Source organism: Carassius auratus, chromosome 2 (genome assembly GCF_003368295.1).
Source record: "Carassius auratus strain Wakin chromosome 2, ASM336829v1, whole genome shotgun sequence".
NCBI lineage: Eukaryota > Metazoa > Chordata > Actinopteri > Cypriniformes > Cyprinidae > Carassius > Carassius auratus.
Window position 1 is genome coordinate 2,707,082 of NC_039244.1, and position 9,964 is coordinate 2,717,045.

Below are 9,964 nucleotides of genomic sequence, written 5' to 3' on the forward strand. Positions count from 1 at the left end.
TGTGGAAGGACGTGTTGAAAAGTGAAATGAGCATTAGCTGTCATTCTGTAGAATTTACATTAAAGTCAATGACATGTGACAGTTTGACCTAAACACCAGTAAATCTGATTACTGTAGTTCAGCGAAGACGCAAAATACTGCACTCCTTCTTGATCCTTGAGTCCATGGTAATGAGGCACTGCTTAATAAAGAACTGAAAATCTGCAGGGAGAGAAAGAGAGATGAGATTTCATGGAGCTTTAGTGTAAAATAAAATAAAATAAAATGAAAAATAAAATAAAATGAAATTAAATTAAATGAAATAAAATAAAATTAAATAGTACCTTCCATTTGAGACATGCACAAATAAAATAAAATGACATTAAATTAAATTAAATAGTATCTTCCATTTAAGACATGAAAACAATAAAATAAAATAAAATAAAATAAAATAGTACCTTCCATTTGAGACACGCACACTATAAAATAAAATAAAATGACATTAAATTAAATTAAATAGTACCTTCCATTTAAGACACGAACACAATAAAATAAAATAAAATAAAATAAAATAAAATAAAATAAAATATTACCTTCCATTTGAGACATGCACACTATAAAATTAAATAAAATGACATTAAATTAAATTAAATAGTACCTTCCATTTAAGACATGAACACAATAAAATAAAATAAAATAAAATAAAATAAAATAAAATAAAATAAAATAAAATAACATAGTACCTTACATTTGAGACATGCACACTATAAAATTAAATAAAATGACATTAAATTAAATAGTACCTTCCATTTAAGACATGAACACAATAAAATAAAATAAATAAAATAAAATAAATAAAATAAAATAAAATAAAATAGCTGAATTAGAGTAAACAGCACAAATGAAAAATGTCAATTCATAAATGAAATATTAGAGCTTTCTTCACATAATTAACACTAATATGAGCACTATTCCCTTATATATATATATATATATATATATATATATATATATATATATATATATATATATATATATATATATATATATATATATATATATATATATATATATATATATATATATATTTTTTTTTTTTTTTTTTTTTTTGCTCCAGGTATGTAATTATAAACATTTTACATGACATCATCATGTTGCATGTTTAATTTAGCGAGTGGGTTTGAATTTACATCTCTAAAATAAATTACATTTTTTTCTTTCTTTATTCCAATTTTGTGTAAAGATGTCTTAATGCTTGGCCTTCAGGTCAAACAGTGAATCAGCAAGGAGATGCAGAAAATTACAGCTTGAAGAAGAACAACACAATAGAAATGGACAAAAATAGTATGTTGCATTGTGGGATACAGTATCTCACACTCTGTGCTCAAATGTAATCCAGATTTTCTATGCACAAAACAAATGCATCCTACACACAGTATACATGCTGCAGAAACAGCACGAGTAGTGTGATAGTATTCTGAAAATGACCAGAGAATAAGAGTGAGTGTTTTATTCCATCTGTCGTCTAAACATGGAAAACAATGTGCATGTTTATTCAGACAGCATGTTTCCACTGTTCCACACAAAAACAGGAAACATCTCTACATGCATGTGAAAGCATGAGCCTGCTGCTGTTTAAACACATGCAATGTTAATGTGTGTTTGTGTGTGTGTGCTGACTGAACTTTCCAGTGCAAATAAGAGACATTGTCATATCACTAAAGCTTTACACTAAATAATGCATTAAAAAATAAATAAAAATAAAATAAACCATCCAGTCCATCCTGCATACTATTTTTGAAATAGAATAAAGATGAAATAGAATATGACTGCATACTTTAAAAAATAATAATAAAATAAATAAATAAATATTATATATATATATATATATATATATATATATATATATATATATATATATATATATATATATATATATATATATATATATATATATATATATATATATATATATATACATACATACAGTTTTATACATACAATAAAAACAAATAAAATAAAAATTTAATATTTAAACAAAATACAATTTAACATTTGCAGATGATAAAAAAAATTATTAAACTATTAATAGCATACATATTATTAAAACAAATAAAATACAATATTAGAGGTTAGTGTTAGAGGTTATAATTCACAAACTTACTTATATTCAAAATATAAATAAAACTAAAATATAATACTATTGCACACTATTAAAAATAAAATGTACTATGTATTGGTATTAAAATGTAAAAATTAATAAAATATTACAATAAAAAATAATACATAATATTAGTGTTAAAAGTTGGTTTTAGAGGTTATTATAAAGCCAACCAACACTAATATGAGAGCTAGTAATACTGATGCTTGACTTGTATAATGATGCATAAATAAAAAAATAGTACCTTCCAGTTAAGCCCTGCATGCTATTTTATATGTATATATATGTAGTGGTTAGTGTTAGAAGTTTCACCCCATATATAACTCTAAAAATGAACACGAGTAATTGTGATGCTTGACTTAGTAAACTGCACAAAAATAAAAAAATGAGCTCAAATTTTTCCTGGAACATAAAGCATTAATAATAGTGCTTTCATGTCCACTGTCCGCACAGCTACGAGCTTGTTTGTACAACTATAGCGAGGTCCAGGAAAACGGCGGGAGGTTGCAGCACTTTCTATCAACAGGAAACAGCTTTTCACAGGCCAGGAAGTGTCAGTGTCTAATTGGCTCGGTGTGATTCAACGAGAGTGGTTTTCTCAGCCAATGGGAGGGCGGTTATTTTGAGCGGTGGTATAAAAGATGAAGTGCTCACAGATCTCACAGCACACGCCGGCGGTGAGCTCAGAGTCACGAAACAAGCACTTGCTGTAAACGCACGGCAGAAAAACTGACTCACAGTGCACACAGATGTTCTCATGGGCCCGTGTCATTCGTCCTTTAGCCCAATGAAAGCAAGGAAACACAGAGATTAACCATGACATCTTACCACGTTATTAACATCTCATTGAGAACAGAAGACTTCTGACTCTGCAATGGCAGAAAAGCCAGATTATATATAGAGAGATTTTTTTTTTGTTTGTTTCAAATGGTACAAAATCCATTTCAGATCCTTCAGAAGTCGTTCTGAAATGCTGATATGCTCAAGAAACATTTCAGATTATTATTAATGTTGAAAACTGTTCGTATTTCTGTGGAAACAGTGATACATTTTATTTTCTTTGATGAATATAAAGTTCAAAAGAACAGAATTGATTTGAGATAGTTTTTAAAACTGTCTTTAATTACAGTTTTTACTAATTTAATGCATCCTTGCTGAATTAAAGTATTCAATTTCTTTCTAAAAAAAGAAGAAAAAAAAAAAAAAAAAAAGCACCTTTTGAACAATAGTGTATATACTGCTTGCTACTAAAATAGTTGCATGGCTATACACAACCAAAACCCAGAAATGTGTGTTTAAAGGATTAGTTAATCCAAAATTAATATTTTTATCCTCTTTTATTCACTCTCATGTGGTTCCAAAGCAGTTTGATTTACTTTATTCTTCGGAACACAAAAGAAAACACTTTTAATCATGTTCAAACCCTGGACCCCATTGACTTTCATTGTAAAGGCACTCTTCAAAAAAATCATAATTTTTGGGGTGAACTATCGCTTTAAGGCCTTCATGACTCAGATACTTCATAAAAAGGTGGTCAGACTGCATGCACAAGATCATGTGGTTTACTTGTCAAATGTAGATCTTGCGATAACATCACCTTGTAAATGAAATGTCGCGGCTTTATAGTCAATGAAGCTTTCGGAATTGACTTGGGGTCTTGTATGTGGGGCATTTCAGAATGGTACAATTATGTGTCAGCATCTTCCTGTTGTTTATGCAAGGGCAAAGCATTGCTACAGGTCCAAAAATATGCCCAGCCCGTTCCTTTGTGGGAGCAAAAGAGCAGAACGGCCTCGGCACGCTGACGGAATTCTGTAATTAGCTCACGCCGCTCCGGAGACAAAAGGACTGCCGAGTGTCAGGAAGGAGAACAATCCTACAGCCGGAGCACATTCCAAGAAAAGCCCGGCGCGGAGGAATCATGGGTAGCTACGACTCCTTCACACCAGACTGCGACACGGTGAGTCACCTCGACTGAAAGCGGACCATGACATAAACGGGATGTTTCGGAAAATGTGCGGTCACCTAGAGAGCAGAATAAATGGAGATTGTCTGACCGCTTGCTTATCCCCCCCCCAAAAAAAAATTATAATTAAATTATAAATAAAAAAATGCTAATTAATTAATTAAACTATAAATACAAATTTAATAAATAAATTGGATAAAATATAAAATAAAAATAATATTTATAAAATAAAATAAATATATAAATAAATATATAAATAATATATAAATATATATATATTATTAAATTAATTTAAATTATTTCACCAATTTTTCCAAACCCATATGACCACTTTCTGTGGAACACTAAATTTAATATACTCTTTAAAAAAACTAAAAAAGATTTCTACATTATATTTATGCTTTTTGCTCCAGGTTTAGATTTGGCCGCCAACAGCTTTGGGTCATAAGTTTGTATCCCTCTGAAGTACTTATTACCAAATTTATTATAGTTTATACTTATAAAAACCCTACATTTTATAGTAAAATTACATAAAATTTGATTTTAAATTATTTGCAATTTTATATTCTAATTGGTAAGTAAACTGTAACTTACAACTAATCGATTTTTAACACTATTTTTACTGTATTTTTCTGTAAAATTACAAAAAATTTACGGTGTAGCTTTTTGTTTTGGGTCTGTTTGTCATATAAAGCTATCCTATGACTTTAAAAGTTTTGTAACATAGTGTAAAAGTCATTTAGACAAGGTTTTGCTGAGTGATGCTCTAGAAAGTGCTCTGTTGAAAGCGCTTGCTTCATATTTTAAGGGAATCTTTGCTAAATACAAAGTTCAAAAGAAGCATTTATTTGAAATTTGAAATAGAAATATTTTGTAACGTTGTGAATGTCTTACTGTCTCTTTTGATCAATCCAGACATTAATATTTATGATATTAAGGTGTTTTATTTGCATGTGTGTGTGTCTTTTTGGAGATGTTGGTACAAATCACAGTCCAAGTTCAATGCAATCTCCTCAAAAGAGCAGATTGCACATCTCACTACACATCTCCATTCGAGAAACAACAGTAAATCATGACAACATTTTCATTTTGGAGGTGAACTATCCCTTTAAAACCATTCAGAATCAACCAAAAATGTCCTTACTACTGTAGTTTGGAACTGATCTCACCAGTATATTTTTGCTCTTTGCTGCATTTAGCTTTGGATTTGCTCCACATGTACATAGCCCTTGTGAATTACTTCTCATAAAATTATTAATACGTGTGCAAACACAAGACAGAAAGAGTTCACCTTTAAATACACAAGGTCAGGATGTTACTCTGTTAGTCTTTGAGTGGGTGGCCTGATATTTAAAGGAACGCACGCTCACTTTACATCCATTTTCTCTCCTGGTGGTCACATCGAGGGAACGTACAGTATGTGTGTGATGGGAAACTGTCGTTCGACTCTTTTCCATCTTTAAAGTTAGAAGGAAAGTTCCTTAAACTTTGGGTTTGCTAGATTAGAACAATCCCCCACCAACCCGTCATTAGTGGGATTGGAGTAACACGCCACACCCAAGCGAGATGTTTCCGGCTCGCTCTAAAAATGGCCGTCTGATGATGGGGTCGGCATAGAATAAGAGAGGGGTACCTTGTGTTTTGGTATTCGGTTGTTTAATAAGCCACATGCACACAGGAAAGTGTATTACTCTCTCATGTCTGTGGCTTCTTTCAACGCCAACATTTTCACACATGCTGTAAAAACCGTCCGGGGCCACCCTCAACGCCCACACCAAGCCACACAGCTGCACTCATTACAGATGGGAAATATGTAAATCAGCAAACAAAGAGTGCAGAAATATCGTGCATGAGATCTCGGTTTGCATAGAAACAATGAGACTCGGACGTAAAAGTAAAAGATGCATCACTACTAGTTCATCTCATCCTATAAAAATAATTAAACAGCTTCAGCTGATTACATTTCAAAATGAAAAAGCATGAATTTCTGCGATGGTTTATATTGTGAAGTCGCCCGAAAATGAAAATGTGCAGAAAATGCGCTAACCCGAAGGCCATCCAAACTGTAGATGAGTTCAGATTTGGAGAAATGTAGCATTGCATCACTTGCTCTCACCCTGCAGTGAATGGGTGCCGTCAGAATGAGAGACCAAAGAGCTGATAGAATACTTGTGTGATGTTTTTATCATCTGTTTGGACTCTCATTCTGACGGCACCCATTCACTGCAGAGGATGCACTGCAATGCTACATTTCTCCAAATCTGATGAAGAAACAAACTCAGCTACATCTTTAATGGCCTGAGAGAGAAAGAGAAAGAGAGCACATTTTCAGCCAAAGAAATACTCAATACGAAGCAGTTCTCTTCAAATTGTTCCATTGCTGCGAAGGAAACCCAAATGAAACATAACTGAACTCCTTTCTACGTGAAATCAATATAACTTTCCTCTGAGCTTATACATACACATAAAGCAACAGAAAGAGAGAGATCAGAAAGAGTCAGAATCAGAGTAATGATGTTTCGCTTTGACAAAAAAAAAAAACGATGAGCTCAGCAGTTGAGATTCTTTAATGACTGATAAATGAAGCTCGGCAGCCGTTGAGGTGAGATGGAAATATCTGACAGCATCAGGTGAAACCTCAAGAGATCCAGAGTTTCCTGTTATTCGCTGCTTTTTAAATCTTGAATAAGTGTGTGTACGAAACCTGTTGAGTCATCCTTCGAGCCGTGTACATGTGTGTGAGGGGGACGCTGCAGCTGTTTTGCAATCCCAAACTTTCTCTGCTGCTTCCTCTAAGAAGCACTTCTGAAAGTACATGTATGAGTGACATGCAGCCAACGTTAAACCGCACAGCGTGCCACTGAACATCCATCTGTCACCTACAAGCACACTACAGTCTTAAATAGGTCAAAAAGAGGGGTTTGCAACCCACTACCTTTGTACAATCAATGAAGAAACGATTTCTCTTAGGCTTAATGATGTGATCAATCCTCGAACAGTATTAAAGTTCAGTCCTGCAGCAGTTTGAGGTGATTCCTCAAATCATGCAAGAGTCTCGTAGAGAAGTGCTGAGCTGTTTTATTCCTAAGCTATCGACACAAGTCAACACAAAAACAGCCAAAAAAGTATTCTATGCTCAACATGCACTGAAAAAAAAATCTGTAGGATTTACTTAACTAGAAATAATTTTACTCAGAACTTGCTGGGACAAATAATTACAAGAAACAGCAATAAACTGTTAAAAAAAATAAAATAAATAAATAAATAAATAAAATAAAACAAACAAATAAATAAATAAATAAATAAAATTATTTCTACACCACTTTTTTTTTTTTTTTTGAGGTAGAAAGACTCAAATAGTATTTATGCTCCAAAAATCATAAATAGTTTTACAGTATAAGATGCTTCAAAGAACCACTGCAGAAACCTTGTTATGGCAAACAGCAAACGTAAAGATCATATGAATATAAAATCTAAGCTCATGTTGTATATGATATTGAGGGAGAGTAAACCAAAAGTTCTCACTATTCACCATTGAACTGTAATGGACCCTAGAGTAAAAGAGGCCTGTTGCTTCGTCCTGTTCTTCAGCTGAAAAAAGGTCAAGATTATGTTTGATTTAGGTGTAAACAACAGGAGTGAATCATCCATGTCTTTCTCGTGGACAAAACATCCACATGCATTCTCCACAATGGATCTTTTCACTGATCGTTTGATGCATATTGCACACAAAACTGGAAAGCACTTCTTGAAAATCTCAAGCTCCAGTCCGATCCAACTGCAACGCAACTCCAATGCCTGTGCGTTTGCATTGCACTGCATATTTTGCGATGCTATTAAAAACATTCACCGACTTCTATTTCTCATCAAAAGCATGAATTTCAATGCTGGTTTATACTGGTTAGAGGAGGGTTTGTGCATATTTATCACTTATCAATCAATACTGTATGCTTTTTGCATAAAAGCGACACCAAATTGTGTATTTTTGCTCAATTTGGGCCTCTGAAAATTCAAAGAAATTACATTTTTCAGACTGTCAGACTTCACAGGGTTAAAGATACATAAGCTATAGTTCAAAATAAATGAATGAATCCAACAAAGAGAATGATGGGAAATGTAGTTTTGCTGCTCAAGCATTTCTCTTCATGTTGGCAAGCTTGAAAATATGAGGAACTGAATTGTACCACCAACAACGATGATTAAAACACATTCATGACCAATGACAATTTGCTTCCACCTGATCTGACTACACGGGTTTCAAAACTGTCATTTTAAGAGTCTGACACGTGTGCTTTCACGAATATAATGCAATATCACACAGTTAAGGATAAAACAGGTGCAATCTTCTCAATGCTCAACGTCCGCCTGAAAGGAAAACAAACCGAAGATGATAACTCTGAATGAATTTCTTCTGGAGAAAGAGAAAGCGTAAACACTGACTGATGAAGGAAGTTCAAAACAAAGACATGTGTGCGCTTTTGTTTTGGGCGGCAGTATAAAACTAATTAAAAAAAGCAGGTATTCATGCATTTGTAGATTTTTTCCCAGGATGCTTTGCCATGGGCCTCTTTGGCGTCACCATTAAACATTTGCATTACAGCTCTTTATTAGTCTCACATTTGACCAAAACATATAGAAAATAACACAATAAATGTACTTGCTACAAAGTTCCTGAAACAAAACAAATCTTAAAAGATTGAATGTTCAATGATTAGTACTTTCCAAGATGCATTCATAATATCAGCCTGATAGTTTGCAAACAACTCTTATTTCCACGAATTAAAAAACCTGTGCTTCTGATGATCGGTTTAGATCTTCTTTGAAAGTGCTTTGCAGTTTTGCATGCACACATCAAACATCGTTAAAGGTTGTGTGCATATGCATCAGAGAACAGTCAGAGACCAGCCCTTTGTAAACAGATGATGACAAGTGCAACGGTATTTAAAGGAAATACTCAAGGCACTGTTTGTTAAAGACGTGCATCTGGAAACTATTATGAAAGTGGGAAAAGCACCTCTTATGAAGTCATTGTAGTGATGCAACGGTCTTTCTGCAGTGCCACTCACCCGAACCAAATCACAGCAACAGTCACTTGTTTGTGCACTGGGACTGAATTCTCTGAATCTAAAGATCTGTTGTTGATGTTAGTATGTGCATGTGTTGCAGGGGCTTTCTCTCTTTCTTTCAGGGTGGTATATGAGCATAACCACCAAGCAAACCACTACTCAACCTCAACAACAACCTCCTTCCTCCTGTTTACCCCCGTCCTCTTGTAAACTCTCCCACCCAGGAACAAAAACACATAAACAAGCCAACTGTAAAGTTATGATATTATAAAGCTGAGGTGATCAAATGGTGGGTCGCGACCCGACAGTGGGGTCGCAGGTCTGTTAGGGTACAAAAAACATAAAAAACAATACATGCACATATTTAGGTCAGCGTCTTTTCAATGAGTGGAGAAACATGTTCCATTTCTTATATTGTTGGTGTCAATGATTGTGTGTCCCATGTCAACACGGACAGGTTGAACTCACATTTCCGTCAGATCAGTGGAGCACAAACCTGAGAACTGAAAGACTGAGGTGGTTCCTCTAACAGGAGCATTTCATTCATTCAGTTTCCCTCATTTTATCTCGCTTCCCTATCAACCTGATAGTACTAAACAGTGACAAAACAGTAATTGAGTTGAAAATGTGCTCTCCCTCATGCCATCCAAACTGTAGGTGAGTTTGTTTCTTCATCAGATTTGGAGAAATGTAGCATTGCATCAGTGTCTCAGCAATGGATGCTCTGCAGTGAATGGGTGCCGTCAGAATGAGAGTCCAAACAGCTGATAAATACATCACAATAATTCATAA